The sequence below is a fragment of the Apteryx rowi genome, unplaced genomic scaffold, assembly GCF_003343035.1.
Source record: "Apteryx rowi isolate R43461 unplaced genomic scaffold, aptRow1 scaffold_513, whole genome shotgun sequence".
Taxonomy (NCBI): Eukaryota; Metazoa; Chordata; class Aves; order Apterygiformes; family Apterygidae; genus Apteryx; species Apteryx rowi.
In genome coordinates this window covers 546,324-566,796 of record NW_020450776.1, presented here as the reverse complement: position 1 = coordinate 566,796, position 20,473 = coordinate 546,324, and positions in this window count along the sequence as shown.

Below are 20,473 nucleotides of genomic sequence, written 5' to 3'. Positions count from 1 at the left end.
TATAACTGATTGTTTCATTCTCAGAAGTGCTGTGCTGCTGCTTGAAAATAAAATATATACTGAGCATCTGCATGCTAAAAAACCCCATTCAAGGTGTCCTATTTTCCTGTGAGGCATGAAAATCCCCCAAACACCCCTGAGCTTAGTTCAAGCCTTGGGCACATCCTAGCTAGCAATAGCAAACAGGTCTTCTGGTAGTCTGTGAGGTATTTTACTGTGCCCCACAGTCTTATGGCTGCATCTTGGATTTCCACTGCAGAAGACTGGACTACTATAGGTGAGCAGTGATTTGAACATCATATCCCCTTTCCTCTCAGTCTGTTCACCAGATACTCTGTAAGAGCAAAAGAGCAATCACTGGCTGCCCCTTGCATGTTCCTAAGCACCACTGAAGCCCTGTTAGGCTTCCATTACCCTTCCCATCTTCAACTAGGAGGCTTCTGATACTTCCTCACTCCCCTTTGCTTTATAGATTCTTTGGAGTAAGAATTATTCTTAATTATAGTTGCATAGCAATTCCTATAGTGAGGTTTGGATCTGGCCAATGCCTCTGGGCACTACTGCAGCGCTCTTACGATTTAATCTACAGAGACCTTCTGCTCCCTTTTGGGTGGCATATTTTTTTAATGTTCATGACTATATTCCCTGGATATAGTTTAATTCTAGCTCTGCACATAAAATTCGGAGGATGCTAAAATGGTGCTTTTTCCTCCTCTGTGGTGCTGGCCCATCCCCTGCCCTCACCTAAACCCCTGGCACTCCCTTCTCTATCCCACTTTCTCCTCTCTCTCCTCCCATCCCCAAGCAGTGGGTCGGGGAGGGTGCCATCACCTCTGGAACTTGCAGATTAAAAGGCAAAAAATTGACAGTAAACTGCCAATGGCTCATTTACTGTTGACGGTGAGTCAATCAAAATCCTGCTTTCCCACTGCTTCCTGGCTTTCCCATCTGTGTGAATTCATGACCCGATTTCTGATGTGTTCCACACTGTTACTTTTTTCCCTCAGAGTTTAATTGCTTCTGTTTCACATTTGGGTGCTGAAAAATTGACAGAAGCTGCACAATTCCCTCCAGCAATGGATCCTATTTATATTGCTGTAAACTACGTTTTGCAGTGATATGATTAGTAATAAAAGGGAGAAAATTAAACAGGAATTAGCATCTCTATATAAAATCTGGTTATCAACCAAGTTTTTACTCTAAGGGTCACAAGAAATGTTAATGTTGTTAAAGGCCCACCACACCATAAGGCAGACATCCAGTCCTCACACACAGGACGTATCTGATTGCAGAATAATAGCAACATGCTTAAAGCCAGCAGCAGCATTTACCCAAATACACGTCTGTCTCAGGACTGAGCATTTTCAGCCACAGCAAGCAGAGGAGGGCAAGCAGGAGGACCAAAGTCTATCCCCAGAAAAGTCATCCTGTCCACTTCAGATGTTCTCACAGAGGGTATTCTTCCCCTTTCTCCACAGCATAAGTGCTAAGGTAACAACATGAGCAAGGAAGCTGTGGGAAGGATCGAGAAGGAACTGTGAATCCATAGTATGTGGGGAGATCTGCTCACCTACTGCTCAGGTGCTATGGAGTAAGCAGGGCTGGGCTCCAAACTCCTGAGCGGCCATCCTGAGGACACGGCATTGACTCGAGACGGGCCATCCAGGTGCACTCTGAACACGCTGTCTGAAATTCAGAGAGAAGACTGTGGCAGCAAAGTTGTGATTAGGTAAGGCTGTGAATAAGCCTTGGGGGGATAGTTAATATCTTTTAAAAGACCAATCAGTATAGCTGGAAAAAAGAGAAAAGCTTTTGGGCACATAAGCCCTTCTGAATATGACATTTCAATTCTCTTTCCCTTTCATAGGGTTTGAAATAGACCCATTTTGTCCCTGGCAGGAGAGGGCCCATGACACTTTTGTCAATATTTTTCTATCATTTTTGTTTTGAAAGCACATCTGARTTTTTATCTGTTGAATACTACATATTCAATAAATAAAAACTGATATTTGAAATTGTTATCAAATAATTTTGTTTCCTAAGCATATTCTCAGTGTATTAAAATATTTGACAAGCTCTTTCATATTASTTTTGTAAGTATTTTGATATAAAAAAGCTAATTGAAATGCCATGGGAACATTCATAAGAAACAAGGACCTCAGAAAATTTGATGGCCTCTTTTTTTGTAGAAGGGTCTATTTTTTTTTCATATGCCATTTTGAGTGGGAGACCTTAGCACAAGRTACTCCTGACCCCCTCTACTGAGATAAAGTTGTTGCACTAATGGTTGTCAGAGCTGAGTTACCCCCTCCCATGGCCAGCCTTGCCTGATACTTCTAGCGCTTAAAAGGTCACTGTGAAATGCTGGGCTGCACTGCAGGGCTGGAGCAGAGCAAAGCCTCTGACGGAAACTCAGTCCTGTTGGTACTCCAGCCTTTTGAACGTCTTCAGACTTTCCTGATGTAGGTGGGGACTTCTATGAGAGGAGCAAATGGCCTTTTTTTTACAGTCAGGAAACTTATTTTGTCATGAAGACCATTCTATGCAGCTGGATATTAGGCAATATGTCACGAGCTAGCAAGACCTGCTGCTCATTCAGTGTGTTGCATGGACTTGGGCTTGAGTGAGGATGCCCTTATCGTGGCAATGTCAGACAAAAGTTCTTTGAAGTGGAAATAGGAGGGCTTGAAGCAGCCGTGAAGACCGGGGAGGCAGGGTTGTGCTGTGCACGCAGTCCACGTGACTGCCAGCTTTAGTCTAAGTATACCATAGGGATGCTAACAAATTCTGTACAGGCTTAGACACATCTCAGCAAGTGACCRGTGGAGTGGCCTGCCCCATCTTCTCAGAAGTTGCAATACAGCTGAAGAAAATAATGAAGAACCATTTTCCAGAAAATAACACTCCTCTTCCTGYGAGCAATGAATGCTCATCAGGAATCAATTAGCATGCAACTCCCTGTCCTTTCTCTTCCCACAGCTAAGGACAATCTCTTGGCTGCTTCTCCTTCTACCAGGTCACCATGAATCGGGAACTGATCAGCAGCTCCTTTCCTTCCAGCACTGGAATGGCTGCTTCATCGCTCTGATCAGTTTATTAAGAAACATCATTGTCCACAATCCCTCTGCTAATAAACTGCAATGAAATGCTAATACACTGCCTAGCTCTCTCCAGCAGGCAGCTGTTCCCAGAGGGGAAGAAGTAGATTTTTTCTCCCACCCACGACACATCCCAGCAGGAAATCGGGATACTGTTCTCTCTCTGTCATCAGCCTTTTTTAGATTTCTCTTCTGTGCAGACAATATTTGCTGTGTCCCAATGTTTGTGTATGATTGTATGATTGTACACGTGTGCACGTGCCTGTAACATGCAGACACAATGACATGCCTGGCAGCTGCACGTTATGATGGTGACATTTGAAAGCACGTTTGCCTAGCCTAGAGCAGTTTTGTTCCTCCCTCTTTCAGCCACAGGGATCTTAATACATTGAAGTATATGTAAGTCTCCTCACTTCATTGCCCAGTAGCACTACATGTCTCCCCAACATCCTGAGTATAATTTCACTCACAAATGTAAAGGTGGACATTCTCATTAACCTTTGGCTGATGACACCTGAGCTGCCTGTGAAGACTTTTTCCTCCTCCAGAAAAGAAGCAAAACTACCCATACTGACCTAATCAGAGATGGATGAGATAGGAATGGGAATGGGATGAAGTCTTGCACTATTTGGTACAAAAACACCACAGATCCAGCATAACTCTGTAAACATTGATAYCTGTTTCATGAATCAAAGGACTGTATGTAAAGAACTGACAGTATCAGTCCAGTTCCTAGTAGACAGATATTATCATTAAATTTACATTAAATGTTCTGTGAATGACAGTGAAGTCAGGAATATGAGTCTGTTAGTACATCATCTGGTCTTTTGTTCAAACACAGTRTTTTGTTATTAAATCAGAGGTTCTGATTTCATTCTTCCCAGATGATGACTTGACCAGGGATGTCATTACAAATGGACTGCTGGGGGTGAATTCTTGCTAAAACTGACTCTTCTAGGACAGCGAGAAGATATGTTGCAGTAAAGTGAGAAAAGCTTGCAGTGACGTTACCCAAGCAATTCCAGCTCAAGGCATGAAGGCAGGACTTCAAGTCTTCACTGCTTTCATCCTGGTGCCATCCCTACTGAGAAAAGGGTATTTTGTCTATCAGCTTTTGTGACAGGACTCGTGGAAATTATATTGAAAACCAGCAATTCAGGCAGCTTATATTCCAGCAAAGAAAAAAACAGAGGTTCAGAGGATTTAGAAATGAATGGTAGGAAAGAAGGTCTAATGTTGTCTTTCCTGAGCTATGGAATATCACTCCCTCTCCCCTTCTAAAAGCAAACMCCTGCAGCTAAGACAAAGGCAATTAAATGGTTGTACATCCTATTGCAAACAACTTTTTGCCCTTCTGCATACTAATCTTACAAGCTTCTCTAGAAACCTAGGTATGCTGGTGCAAATTTTTCTGTTATCATATTAACTCTCCTTTCTGACATATTCTGATGAACAGTTATATGGGCAGCAGAGCGTTAACTTTTCAAGGACTACAGTGGCACTGGGCATGGCCTCCACTGAGCTGTGAAAAGGTAATGTCACCTCCCAAAGGGTTAGTTTCAGATTGGTAGCTTCTGGCATTTAAGTTTCTACTATAATTCTAGAAACGTTTTTTAAATTCAAGGCTGAGATCCTGGAAGCTACTGATTCATCTGTCTGGAAACTCCACCCAGGTTTTCATGGCCCACCAGGGATGAATATKCTCAACTCTGGAAACAATGCGGTCTAACAGAAAAGAAACTTTTTTTTGCAAAAAAAGGAAGCTTTCAGTAAAATTAACAGGTGTGTCAGAGACTCCCTCCCTGACTTTGGGCAAGTAACTTAATCTTCTCTGCTTCTACTTGCCTATCTGCAAAACGGAGATGATACTTCTCATGAGACTGTCTTAAAGGTAAAATTTGTGAATGATTGTAAYGAGCTCAATAAAGGATGACTGAGTCATAGAAAACTGACTTGAGGACTCGGTGTTGACTAATTAATCYGATCCAGCTTCTGCCAGGGCAAGACTTCCCCCTACACTATGCTTGTTTTTTTCAGTCCTGTATAAAAAAGGAAAATGATAGCCTTTAAACATCTGATACCCCAGTACATAGTGGAAGTTGAGACTGCTTGTTAGAGGCAAGGAGGAGAAACCTGGACTCCTGGGTTTTCTTTTCAGCTCTGCCACTTACTCACTATTTGACTATGGACAAAGCACCCTCCCCATACTTCATTTCATTAAAAACAGATCAAGAGAGTATTGCAAGGTTATTATTTTTCTAATTACCCCAGAGTCCTTGCATGAAAGGCCTTTCAGGAAAGAGAAGTTTTTTAAAGAAAATAGTAATCCATCACTTAGTTGCCAAGAAATTGCAAAACTCTGCAGATCGAACCATGAACAAGCTGCGTCACTGAAGCTTATTTCTGCTTTTATGTGACAAACACCTGAGCAAATCAGCTGTGGGAGTAAACATAATCAAAGGTTATTAGTTAATAAGTACTAATCTCCCACAAACACTTGTATAGTAAAGCAGGCTTCTGCAAAACACAGGCTCTATTGCAAAAGGAATTTTCCTACACCAAAGTTTGCTTTTTCTTGCCTACTGCCCAGTAACTCTCAGTTGGTGTTTGAGTACGTGCTGGAAAATGTATACCAGGACAAAATTCCTTTTGTTGTCAAATGCTTCAACACAGTTCAGAAGGAATAGTGGGGTTTGATCCGCTTGGATGACATCACTCCTGTGGTTAGTATTATTCTCCAGCCCCAAAAGAGTTTGCTGTCACGCACCCACGACAGGCTGGGTGCAGTTTCTCTATGACACAGGCTTTGGCAGAGAACCCAGCTTAAGAAGCTCTTGCACAAGTATGCCCCATGCTGTGAACCTCTCATACCTGTCCCACACACCACACTTCATCATAGCYTCATTTGTGGAACCGTGTTGTAAACTGGACTATGATAAAAATGAACCACTTAAAATAGACGGTATCTTTTCTGTGGTATGTTTTACAGTACAGACCTTTGAAAAACTGTACTGACAAAATTGAGGGGATAGTGAACTGCAGCAGACGGGAGCTGACAAAACCATCATGTTCTGGAGTCACRTGCATGCAGGGTGTAGGAGAGAGCATGATGGTTTCTGCTCCTTTGAAGTGTGGACCCTGCCTCATTCTCTTTATCTGAATAATAGGGACAAAGACTGTACCCCACTTAATGTAAGATGCACAGAGGTCTACAGAGGAAGAGCCCTGCATGTTATTTATGATGGACTGTAACTGCTGTTCATCATCTGGGGGCCCTCACCAACACTGAGCAACACTGAGAAGGGCAGTTTATTCCTTACTGCAGCCTTCAAAATGCCCATCTGGAGAACAGACTTTGAAGAAGAGGCTTCCAATGAAAGCCTTCTGTGTGCTCACCAGGCTGCTAAATGGACACCTCTACAGGAAAGGTTAAGCTCAAGCAAAGGCTTTAGCTCCAGCAGGTGGATTAGCTACTTTCTGCTCCAGGAGGTTAGCCAGCGAAGTGGATCCGTTCCCTTTGTTCTGCATGGCTTTGACTTGAGCAATTGTAGCTACACACACAATAAATGTGTATTTATTTAAATGCTATCTAACTGCTCAGTATTTAATATTCTGTGCTCTTCAGGTTGTCTACTTGGAAGCATGTTACCAAGTGRTGCTGCATATTAAGTACAGGTCAGAACATCTCCCGGGGGAAAAGACAGAGAAGCATTTATGCTGCCCTAGCAATAAATGGGGAACTTGAACCCAAGAGAACTTGAACTCTGAATTCAGAACAAGGCAGGAAGCTGTGCAAATGAATCCATCCTGGAATACAGTGGTTCCAGGAATGAATAGCATTTACTTTTTCCAACACTGAAAAGCAGTGGGAATTGGAGTAGGAAATTCTCAGCACTTTGGACAGTCCACTTAGGTGATAACCTCCCTCATGCATATGTCCTTTCTTTCCCTAGGTCCCAGCAACAATGACTCAATGAGCCAATCATTCACAATGTCCCCATAGTCTGTGCAGCAYGTTGTCAGTACACCAAATTTGGTGACATACTTGCATGTTTGTGTGTGAGCGGGAAGGATGCAACTGTTAAAACCTTTAAGCCAGTTGCTTTGTTCAATACTGTGTTCCACCTGGTACTGGGCTGCATTCACCTAGGAAAGCTGTGCAGAGTCCTTTAGGATGTAAGACACTATACAGAAAAACGCTACAATCACTACCCAGCACACTTTCATTCACTTCTAAGAAGCTACAATATCAAAGACCTCTACTATCAAACCCAAGAAGAGCAAAGGGGCAATTAAAAGCCAAAGGGCTGTGAAGGCTCTGGGCAGATGTTATGAAATCTATGTTGAAATTTTCAAAGTAATTTGAGGAACAGCAATGCACGATGAAATCTCATTCCTTTGTGTCTCCTCCCAGTCTTCTACCGATGCTCTGTGATTCCGGGATATTTAACGTCTAGAGAGAATATTTGCTCACCTTTGTTCACTACTTTAAGAACTATTTGTACAAATAGGATTTTACAAATTACTACTGGAGGGGCAGGYTGAAGAAGCACTGAAGCACCTGCCTTTCTTATGGTGTCTGTAGTCTCACTGAAGTTGACAGGACTACTCACATGCTTCAAGTCAAACACATGTTTAAGTACCTATTATATGAAGTCCCACCACAACTGAAGACTGTGTAAGTGATGAAGTCACCTCTGGCCTCTGTGTCTCAGACTGAAACACTCACTTGCCAACAAATTAGGGCATTTTGGGAATTAACTCATCTAGCATCAAATGGATTTCATTACCTTTCCACGAAATGAGGTGATGCTAGTGAGCAGTGATTCTGAYGCCATTTACCAGCGTTAGTTTGTGCCCATGTGAAAATCTCCTTTCTTGTGGATTACAGTAAAGCAGAATTTGTCAGAATTGCAGAGAAGCTGGGGACCTCTGCTTTTGATTTCTGATCACAGCTCTACCTTCCTCCACCAAGAAAATAGAAAATGATTAGTCATGTAGTGCCTATTGATTTAGTAGTCTTCATTTTAAAAATTATGTTTCCCAGTATTGTTCTTTTTTTATTATTATTACTGAAGCAAATTGTAACACACTGAATTGGAAATTGGTTAACTCCTTCCTRTCTCCGCTTTTATAGCTCATTTTCTCTCTGATTGAACAAAAGCCATAAAGTKAGAACTGTTTTCTGTAAACATAGGAAATAAAAGAAACGCTTCATAAGAACATGTCATGCTCAGGTTACTTATGCTTCTTTCATTCTCACCACCCACTGTAATTCCTCCCCCTCCTTCCCAACTCTTTTATCATAACCTTTCTATCAGAGTATCTATTAACAGAAACATACAGTAGGAAACTGCTGATAGTGAGGTGATTTGGATAAACTATCACGTGACAAGTGTTCTCTACTGCTGTGACAAGGAGTGAGACAATGGCCTGGTTTGTCCCCTGAATCAGAGAGGTACTAGCTAATCTCACAACCTTGCTTCCCTTCCTCTACAGGGACTCTCTCGCTCTTCTCGGAGTAGCCGGATAAAGTGCAAAAGGAAGTCCCAGGCTGCCTTCCATAAATGTATAATGATTTCCAGTGATGTACACCCTTGAAAAGGAAAGAACGTCACTGAAATAGAATAGATAAAGTCTCTAGCCTACTTCTCCCCACCAAAAAAAAAAAGGTGATATGAACACAGAAAGATGACATGGATGGACCTCCTATGTCATTAATCGTCAGCACTATGTCTTGTAAATCCTCTTAAAATCCCTTGAATACCATGCTAGAAGCTCCCCTGAAAGACCCCTGTAGTGTCCCTTTCCTGAAATATCAACAACAATCAGGTAGCTGAGAAGATGTGGATGGGAAAAAATTCAGAGTAATAGGATGGGTTATCTGGGCTTTATAATGGGACAGTAGGACTTGGAAAAGTAAAAAGGATATAATCTTCATGGAATAGATATATGCTTGGGGCATAAAAGATAGTGGGAAAAATAGAGATTTACTCATGGATTCTCAAGACAACAGGAGGCAAATGCCAACCCATCTTGGACTGAAGTAGTGGAAGATGYTGCACAGAAAAAGTGCTCTCCTGCCAGAACTGCACATAACTATTTTGAATAATTGCTACAGAGTTAAAGTGAGTTGGTATGGATGGAAAAGTGCTTCCAACTCAGCTTTGGAAGAATGGAAAGACTGTTGCTTTGATCAGAGATCTACGATYGTGGGAATCCTAGAAGCGAACTCTAAGAACACAAGATCTGAGAGAGGAAGAATAAGATGACATTTTAGTTGTGTTTATGTGCTGAGTTTCCAATAAAACCAGACCTCAAGGATGAGGGAGCAGATACCCACTTAACAGGCACTGTACTAAAAAAGGAGATGAAACAGCCCACCAACAGATATTAAATTGCTGTCATTGTCCAGGATACTTGTTCAAAGCTTTGCTAAGCTCTTTTTATACTTTTCCATTTCAGTCTTTACCTAGAGACCTTCATTTAGCCTCTTTAACAGGCAAGGCTGGGATGGCTAAGTATATATCCCCTAACTGGTAAAGATAAATAGATTCATAGAATCGTTAGATTCATAGAATTGCATCCATAACAGGTGTGCTCTAAAGATACATGCTTTAGCTCAGCCAGAAGTTACTTGCTTGAAACAGGAATTTCTGGGTGAAATTCTCTGGCCTATGCCATGCAACAAGCCAAACTCAATGATCTAATATACACTTCTGGCTTTAAAATCTATGAATCTATGAAAAAAGCCATCTGTTCTATGCTTTGCTTTTTCTGCAAGCCCATTATCTCTCCAGGCTATCTATATTCAGCTTTCAGCAGCCTCAGAATTGAAGAGTTCTAGCAATTGTAATTTGACCACCATTTTGCGCCTCCAAAGCTTTAGCAGGGAGTCTTCCAGAGACTGGAGTGAGACAAAGTCCAGTTGCAATTCCAATTTACCAGTTAAATTGTAGGCTAGCTGACTGCCATGGTATCTCTCATCAGTGTAAAACAATGGACAGAGCTAACTCCTGAGAAAAAGCTGAGATCTGGAAACTTGTGTCACTAGTAGGTAGAAATGGCATCAGGAATCTGAGAGGTCTTAACAGCAATCTCAAACTGTAGCTTCTTCCTTTTTTTAATTATATATTGTACTTCACTTAAATAGGCTTCCAGTTCACAAGCACCTTAATCACAATTCTGTTATCCATGCCCTTTATCTCCTCCTTGGCATCTCAAGCCTGATTCTTACTTAAACCAGAGATGTTTCGTTGCCTGCAATGAAGGTACCTGAAATTTGCATAAGCCTAAGGAGAGGGAAAATCAGGACCCTCTTTTCCTAGTTCCTATTTCACCCTCAAAAATGTTCRTTTGTTATTATTTTTTAAGGTTCTAATTTAACCAAGCCATAGTTTCCACTACCTCTGCAATCAATATTTTCTCTGTCTTCTGACAATTTTTTTTATTTTATTTTTACATGCGGTCTCCGAAAGGGTATAATTTACAGTTAATACCATGCAATCAAAGACAATGGCAGGATTCCTGTGAGCAGAGCAATCCTGGCTTCCTAATCATGGCTCTCATGCTCTACAGAAGAATTACAATCCTGCTCAARGAACAGTGAATACCTGTTTCCACAAGCACATGCACCTTAGTATTTTAAAGGTGTACTGAAAAAGGAAAATCTATGCCTCTCTTTGCCCAGAAGGACATGTCTACTTAAGTCAATCTGCCACTTGGGAAAGGCACCATGAGAAAAGAAGATTCCCTAGCTGGGCATAGCATAGCCCATACTGTACTTTTGTGTGTCATTTGTGTGCAGAAAAGGACACCTTTAGGTGTGCAAGGTCATTTTCAGGACCATTTGGTGATAAATACCAGTCATGTGGTGACTTAAGTGGGCCCTGCCCTCCTAAGAACTGATGCGAGATCACTAAATTCATGTCTCATAGTCTGCTCAGCAATCATTATGCCCAGTAGACTAGTAATACCAAGCATACTTCCTGCTCTATTTCCACACTCAGGTGATCAGTACCAGGTAACACCTCTGAATTACAGAAAACAAAAGTGGAGAAATAAGGTTACGGCTACTTTGGTTTGAGGTGATTCTGGAGGACTCAAATAAAAGATCAGCACCATGACCTTTGGTGGAAGTGACTGGATCCTAGAGGAATCTGCCTTAAGACCCAGATCAACAGAACACATTCAGAACTTCAAACTCATGCGTTAAGACACACAGGTACATTACCCCTTACTAATGCAGTATCTCAGCACTGCTGCAGAAAGACAAGAGGGATGAGCTTTCAGTTTTGGTGAAAGGAATCTGAGTACATCATGGCATTAATGCATTTTGTTCTGCATTGCTCTTTCTTGAGCACTTTCTTTCCCTACTCATGGTGGCTTTGTTGGAGGACATTTACCTACATGAAATGAAACGGACAAGAATGCTCACCTGTGTCAAGTAAAAAGCAGTATGAACAGCAGCCAGAAATAAAGAGGTACAGGGCAAAAAAGTAGGAAGCAGTCAAATTCCTCACTTTCCACAAGGACAAAGCCATTTAATCTTCTGCTGTAGCAACAGCTATTCCACTAGTTGCGGAGCGGAGAGCACCAGCGTTCTTATTCTTGCAGAGGATTGGACCAAATGAAACGTCAGGGCACAGCATTATGGTGGTTTACTCCATGTGCGAGGGCTTACACACATGCTCACTTYGCAAATGGCTGTGGCAGTGTAATAGGCTTCTACTCTTAAGCTGTTTGTCACCATCCTTCTGCCAAAGGAGGCGACATTTGTAGCAGAACTGATGGAATGACACGTGGGAGCTGTTCAGCCTATTTCAGAGCAAAGCCAGTGGCTTTGTGCACTTTGTGCAGTCCTTGGGCTGAACTGTGGGACTTTGCACTGAAGCAGCAGTGAAATGCTCACACATTCATTTCAGCCACCTGTGCTGTAGCAGCAGTAATCCTTGGAAGAGGAATGCTAAAGACCAGCTTGAGCAGCTTTAGTATCTTACTTTGCTTCAGTCATCTACTAAGTCAGCTTGTGACAAAATGTGGTCCTAACACTTTTTTTGGAGTTTCTACTAATAAACTTTCTGAACTSTCTTGCTGCAACAATTTTTTTTGCAAAGAAAACAAGGTTTTTGAATCTGCATTTCCAATTCTCCAAAACTAGAATGGAGACACCATGCCTCTTCATCAGCCTCATATTAGAAGCAGCAGCCTATTTATCAGGTCTCCCACTTTTAGCCAAATGTAACATGACCTAAAATCAAGCTGCTCCTTGGATTTTCCTTTATATTTTCTAACAGATATTTAGAGGGAAAACAGAGTTCTACATATTAGAACACACTGTTCTCCTGCAACATCTCATCAAATGATTCTCAGGAAAAAAATCACTGTCCCACCTTGGACGTGGCTGTGAAGGAATKAAAAACTGCTCTTTATTTCCCTCAGTCTTACTGTTCGCATTCCAACCTCTGTCTCAAGAAGTACTTACATCACTAATTGCTGCGAACTGAGAGAGCACACCATCAGAAAGATCACTCAGTACATGCCCTGTTTCCTATATCCTTCCCTAGAATTTTGCTACAGACTACTGTCAGAGAAGAAYCAGTGTCAAATGCAGAAATAAGTGACATTAGGTAACACAGGGGAAAGGTAAATAAAATGCAGAGCACCCAGAAAAGGTGCGGCAAAGCCGATGCAAAGATTCAGAGCTATTGGCTTTGATATGAGTTTAAGAGAATGGAATAGCTTATCTTTGAGAAGGACAATCAAGGGAGAGGGTAATGGTTAGTACACAGTGCATTCAAGAGGAACTGACAGGGAACAAAGGCATGGCCAACAGTGTATCCATGTGCTGCAGACAGGTGATTACTATATAAATCACAGTTAAAGGAGACCTTCACTAGCTGGCACTAACCACAGTCCCTTACCTTTTTGGAGGGTCAGCTGACTACATCAGAGGCAAAGCCAGAACTTAGACAGGACAAAAAATGGRTGTACTAAGTACAGAGACAGATGAGGCTGCCAAGTCCACAGGTCCCTGTAAGGGTAGGGGTATCTCCCCTGACTGAAGGTGGCTTGGGGACACAAGTTCTGAAAGTGATGCAGATTAGTTGATAGGATATCTGACCCGAAGGGGGGTGGCCACAAGGGCATGAKGAGCTGTTCATGAGGAGCCTGGCTAAACCATTTATCATGATGGTTTCATTGCTGGGGAGTCATGCACTATTAGTGCTGAAAGATTTCCTAGCCCTAACAGCTAGGATTTTAAGAATCTATTTAACTTTGATAGTCTATAGCCCATCACTGGGAGTCTGCTTAAAGGTGTGATTGCTCTTCTTTGTATTGGAATTGCTGACAGATCCTTAACTATTATGGCGCTTACCAGCAGTAACCCATTTAAATAGAAAGAGGCGAGCATAAATGGCTTGTGCTGTTTGAATTTGATTTACTCAGCAGCAGAAAAAAGTTCTACGTATAGATCCTTGCTACACTGTCCAGACCATGAGCCTGTTCTGCTCTTTGTATACCAATATACCATGAAGCTAGAAAATGCATTATCCTGGAGGAAGGATGGTAGGCTGAAGGGAATTTTGGTGCTGGTTGTTTTTGAACTGCAATATATGGCATTGTTATTCTGTTCAGTGATTTAAATGCACTGATAGAGTTGGTGACAGCTTAAATGGCTTCAGCCCCCAGCCTTCCCTCACCCCTCCTCCCTGCCTGCAGTTCGTCTCTCTTACAGATGGAAGGCTGACAAGTTCTGTTCAGCAACAATGGAGAGTGGGAGAGTAGGTGGAGAGACCTGTAATTGTTTAGGGTGGGGTTCTTCTAGCGTTGTTTTAAAATAAGAGCAAATATGGAGACATTCCACCTCCTTTTCTTGTGCTGAAGCAAGGTGCAACCAGCTGTGAATCCCATGAGAGGCTGACTGCACGGCCACGCGCCCTATAGCCCTGCCCTCCAAGTGGGAGGAATGAAGAGGCAGAAAGAGAGAAGGTGAGAGGGTAGCCCTAAAGGCTGCTTTCATCACCCTGTACCTGCTCTGCGGTGACAGGCTGCTGACAGCACACAGCCATCAACCTCAATCAATCATCTGCTTTCTTATTCCTTACTCCCCTCCCACCTCCTGCTAGTACACAGCAGTGCCCGGTACGCTGTGTGACAAAAGAGATCTTCAGAGGCTGGCTTTCGCCTCCCGTGTTACTGAAGGTTAGCCAGGCGTGTAGCTTTGTCTGCTTGTTCAGCACCGTTCAAAGGGATGTGATGGGTCACTACCTGGACCCTAAGGAAGACTGAAAGGCAAAGTGGGCAACTCTAAATGCAAGCAATGAAAGTGATCATCACCTCTCTTAAGACGCTTACGATGAAGGCTGTCACTCACACACCAGACAGGCAAGAAGACAAGTCAAGGCTGGAAAAATACAGACACAGAACACACACACACACTGCGCAGTACAGAACCCCACTGGGAAATAAGCATCAAAGCATCTTGCTATCACTGCCACCCCTATTAATAACATAAGCGACTACAGGTACAACCTCAGCAACTCTGGAATGGTCTAAATATACCAAGTGATGGATGGTGCAGTAYGCTCCTGATTTACATTTGTTAGAAGCAAACATCCACAACTCACTGAGAGTAAATATGTGATGCTGTCATCCCTAACTGGTGGGAATAAAAAATGTATTACCTTGCTCTTTATCATGTGTCCCGACTCTATTTACACTTTTTCTCTCTCACGCATGCTGATATAGATATAACGGAAACGGAAAGGATATCCACCAGAGAGAGAGGAAAAGTCAGTGACTCAGGTTAATCTAGTGTCATGAAAGAGTCAGTGGTAGGTGTGTTTACTTTGGATGTTTAGGCCTCAGCTCCTGCTGAGGTCACAGTTGTCCACTCCTCGCACTGGTTATGTACTCAACTTCTTTGTATTAGACACAGGTACTATACTATATGAAAGTAAGACACCTTCTGTAAGACAGATGTAGGAGACCCATGTGTCTGCCACAGCAAGCAGTGGCAGATTTCCAAACTCCACATTCATCACACCCAACTTCAGGCACTTAAATGAGGGATCTGAGACGGATACTTTATCATGCCAGATTCCCTCTACAGTAAGTGGAGAAATAAACACCTCTAGAGTGTAAAGCAGATCTTTAATAGCCTCTCACTTTCCAYGGATCATGCAAGGAACTAGGACATTTATAATCCTAGCTTAATCACCTCAGGTAAGTGCCTAAAGTCAGGTGATCCTAATATTGATCCAACATTGAATATTGATTCAGGTCAATATTCTCTGATTTCACCCTGCAGGCTGTCATCTTTCCCTCACTTTTGACAGGCAGATTCCCCTTTCTGATTAGCCKACAGTGCCAAAGCCCACTGTTCACTTGTTAAATTTTCAAGCAAGCACCCTCATGTTCCTCAAGCTTAGAAGGAATTCCCCATTAACGTTCAGAAAGCCACATCATCATTCTCTATCAAATTCCTTCTTTTTCAAAATCCAGGTCGCCAGGCAGGTCAGGTTGCTGGAATGGGCTGACTGTTGTTGACTAACTCTGTATGGGAAGAGTGGGTAGGTTAAGGATGTGCGCCTTCAGAAGAGGGACAGCAGTGACTGCCAATGAAGGGAGAAAGGGCTCAGAAGCTCAGTAGAACATCCATAGCAGTTGGGAACAATTTTCACCGGAGGATAATGTGGGGAGGCTCTGGGGCGTTGAAGGAAGGGAGCACACAGCTGACATTGGATGCTTTTGCAGTGTGGGCAGGCCAGGGTTATAAATTCCTGCAGACTGAGGGTTTGGCACCTGGCACGTGCAGCAGGGCYTGATTCTGGCCAACCCCCGCCAGCCATAGCTCTGGGGCAAGAAGAGCTGTGTGGAGGAAACTCTGCCAAACCACCTTAATGAAAAGACTGAAATTAGTGACACTCCCAGCTGCTTGTTTAAAATGACAATGTTTTTATTACTGCTAAAATAGAATGGGAAAGAGAAGGAGTGTTGTGTAAAGTGTGTGCTGGCCTTTGTGCCTGCTGCTGGGGGTGTGATCAACAACACCAGCTGGCAGCTCTTTGGTTAAGAAAAAAAAATAATACAGTCCTGGAGAATGCAATGTGAACAAGAGCAAGCAGAGCACTCAATGCAGGAAAAACAGCTGGCGAGGGACCCAGGCTGTCAAGGCACAAATTACAGTCAAAGCCAATAAGAATTTCCTCCTAATTCACAGGAAGTTCTTTCCATCACTCCAGCTTCCCCCCACACTCCTTCTTAGCCTCCCACCATCATGCTTGCTGTAGTGCAAAAGCAGACACCTTTGGCACTGAAAATCTTGTGAGACCTGCTGCCCAGACACACCGTGCCCTGGAATACAGCTGTGGGGTGAGGAGTGGAGAGTGGGCTCTGGCACACACTGCAGGTTTGCTGGGTTGGTGGCTCATGCAAGGTTTGGGAACTAGCATCCTAGGAAAACAGGTCATAGATCAGAAGACTATAGATGGTCTTGTCCTGCAGTCCCCACTGCTATGGCAGCCTCAGGCTCCTGTCCAGCTCTGTCGATATATTTTAACACAGTCACACCGCTGCCTGCCATTCTTGGCCTGTGATCCGGTGGAGCTTGGCTGATTTCACTCAGTCCTGCCCTGAAGTTCCCCCTGTTTTTCAATCCTGCCCCACAAAGATGATGCAAATCCAGTTCTTYCCTGCAACATCCTCAGGTGCTCTACAGTAGAAGTCATTTTATTTTGATCAAAGTCAGTCAGCTATGGCCAAACTATGTTGTTTGCAGTACACCTGTACTGATACATTTGCAGCATATTTATCACCAGAGGAGATGAGCAATTTTTTCTCCCTTTGATTTGAGATACTAATTAAACCTATTTTTTAGAGAGAGTGAAGGCATTCAGAGCCTGACATCTTTTTCTCCTAAAAGTCATCTTTGCTTCCCAAAGCCAACAAGGTGAGACAGAAGCTGGCTGTAGAAAAAGATCACTAGCCTGGGAATGAATCCTTACTCTGACACTGACCTACTCTATGACTTTGAGCATCTCACTTTACCGTGCATGACAAATACCAATTAAGTTGCTGCATACGCCACTAAGAACTTGTTAGCATATACTATGATGAGAAATGCAATGTGAGAACATAGAAAAAATAAGCTGAGAGGTCAGATCTGGGCTTCAAGTGCCAACATATAGCTATAGGAATGTCTTTAACTGGGTCATAACTCAGACTTTAAAAGAAAAAAAAGGTGAATCAAAAAAATTAAATGAAGAAATAGTCATGCAGCCTTTAGCTCTAGATAATGGCAGCGTGAGAAGTGGGATAATTAAATGATTGATATGATTTCAGAAAGAAAATACACTTTCCCTGGGCATGCACAAGGTTATCTGTGTCATTTAATTAACCTGCATGCAGGAGAGGAATTCTCTGCTGTTATCTCTTGATCCCAGTCCTGTGATGTCTGCTGGGTGTTATTTTTTGTTTTTTAGAGCCATTTTTTTTCCTAGGGATCATCAAGAGCTGAGGAGATTGTTATAGAACAGAAGACAAATATCTTTTAAAGATTCTTTAGAATGGTACTAACTGGGGAATGCTTTGTATCAGCTGTTTTGTGTGGTATATACTGATGAGGTTGCTGCCTCAGTTTCCTCTCCTATTGTGGGGAAACTGCTGTTGTTTCGCTAGCTCAGCGTTGCCAGTAAGGGGGAAGAAAAAGCAGTGCACATCCCCTCTAACCTCCCTGAGATAAGTGAGCACAGTTTCCCTCACTGCCTCTTACCTATTAGCAGTAAGACTTCCCTCCTCACCAGCAATCTGCTTCAGCAATTGCTATGCTCCTTGTACTTTCCCGGGCATCTCTGGTGTTTTGCATTATCCATCCACTTCTATGGTTTCAGCCTTCTGCCTATTCTTCAGCTTTCGCCTTCCTGTAGCCCTTCCTTTTCCCCAGCATGGCCCTTGAACAAAGATCTATGCTTCTCTCTGGAAACAAGCTTTGCTCTTCCCCTGCGGACTGCACATTTCCTTTCCAGGGGCTCCTCTATCAGCTTGTAGTTCTACTTGCTCTTCAYCCCTCATCTGCAGGCAGAACTGTGCCTATTTACAAAGAGAGATACAGGAATCTCTGGAGAGAGAAGCAGCCAGCAAGGAGCTGAGGAAAGGACTCTGACACGCAGGTCTGGGACACTGGCCAAGGCAGCCACCTTTCAGTGAAGTATGTCAAAATTGGGAATAGTCCCAGCCAAACCAGCATGGCTTCTTTGCTGTCAGCCGTAGCAGAGATGCCAAAGAGCACCTGAGCCATGCAGGCTCAACTCCCTTCAGTCTCCCCTGAGCATGATGGAGGCTCAGCTGTAAGGTGGCGCTCGGTGGCAGAAACCTGCCTCYGTTGTATTTGCTCTGTTCGAAACTCTCACCAGCCCAATATCCACATGCAAGAAGGACAGGGAGCTCAAGAAGAGCTGCAAGTTTGGAAGATTCTGCTCCTGCCTTGCTTTCTTTGTCAGCATTTGTTTTTTCTAAAAAACACCCCAAGCAGTGCATGCTACAAGCCTGCACTTCTATTGAAGATGTCAAGTAGCAATATAAATCATGAGAGCAATGAGTCTATATAWAGTAGGCAGTCATGTATAGGTGAAAAGGGAGAAAAGAAAGGGAGAAGATAGACAGACAGATGTGTGCTGTAGAAATGTTTCTTGGAAGCTTCTGATGGTACTCTTCTATCTTTGTCAGGAAAAACAGGAACGTGTCTGAAAGCTCGTATAGAAAAGACTCCCTCTCCAGCTTAGAATTCATCTTTGTGCCCTCCCATTAGTTCTTTACAAACAGACTCAATGACGTAGTTTATTTTTTTACCACCTGACATGGGCACATCAGACCTCTAAGCAAGCCACAGAAACCAAAGTTCGCTTTAGCAAAGACTCACTGACAGCAAAGAGAAGGTACTGTGGGACTAGCAGGAGATCTGTTTAAAAGAAGTGATTCTGCCAATCTGGTCTGCATACCAAGGGAGCTTTGGACTGAAAAGTGGCAGGGCAGAGGGTTGTTCAGCTCAAAGAATGGTTTGTGAACTTTTGTTCTTATTTTGAGAGTTACACAATGTCTAACCTTGCTGATGATACTTGTTTTGTGCCAGTATAACAGCAGTTGTGGAATCCTACTGGCGCTGATCACCAAGGCTTTGAGAAATGGCAGTGCGAGAAGTAGTTCTGAATGTTTAAAAAATAAATTTTGATGCTATATAATACGCACTCCTTCTAGCAACCTYTCCTTCCTTCACCAAATGACCAGTTTTGGTGGTGAATTAAAATCAGATGACTGAAATGGTTACCATCCCCGGCGGAAATTGGCGTCATTCTACTTTAATATGCTAGGCTGCAAACTGTAGTGGTTCAGGAGCTAATTCACAAGCAGATCTGGCATCCATATCTCAGAGGCAGTAATGTCTGTCAGGGGAGCAGAGCAGAAAGCTAGGGGAGGTAACCTCTTAAAGCTGTTTGATCTTAATCTAGCATCACAGCTCTGTCATATCCTTTAGGAACCTCCTTGCTGAACCCCCTCAGGTCCGAGACAACCTCTCAGAGGCCAGAAGGTAGCTGTGATATCTCAACAGAACAGGAGCTTGTGGAGCTATCAAGCAGTTTTCGGCTGTGAGTGGGGCAGTCCCACTATGCTGGATTTTGTATCTACAAGAAGACAAGGCTTTTCTCCAGAAAGGCTCATGAACTTAAAAGCTGGATAATGGAAGGGAAGCAGCCATGCAGGGATTTTCACAAGGGCATGGAGCAAACCAGTAGCAGAGGTGCAGTTAAAATTCAAGTCTCCTAAATCCCATTTCCATCCATTAAAATACACTGCCTGTAATCTAAGTATAGCACAAATATCCAGTTGATAAGCTTTTTACAACAGAGTTGACAAAGTGGAAAATACTATCTCTTGGACATGCTGCTTTGTGGTCAGGAGAGGATTCGGTTGAAAATTTTTTTTAAACTACAAAGATTAGGCAGCCTCCCGTGGAATAATAAAATAGAAAAAGAGAACAAATTATATTTATGTGAGCTCTGTCCACACACCAGACAGAGTATTTGACCTCCTTGACCCTCTCCTGGTCCATGAGAACAACAGCACTTGTGTGGGAGGCATGGTAAGATGCAGGCAACAAGCGTTGCCGGCAGTGAACAGTGAACATGTCATGGCTGGCATTCATCACAACTGTCAGCAGTGACTTAGTCCTGCTGGGATAGACTCCTGATGGAGAATGGAACAAGTCTGAGGGGTGGTGACATTGTCATATGAGGCACAGTGTAAATACAACAGAAAGTCATTTATGACTATAACGGAAAAGTCCTTAAGGAGTCTTCCTCCATCCTGGCAATCCT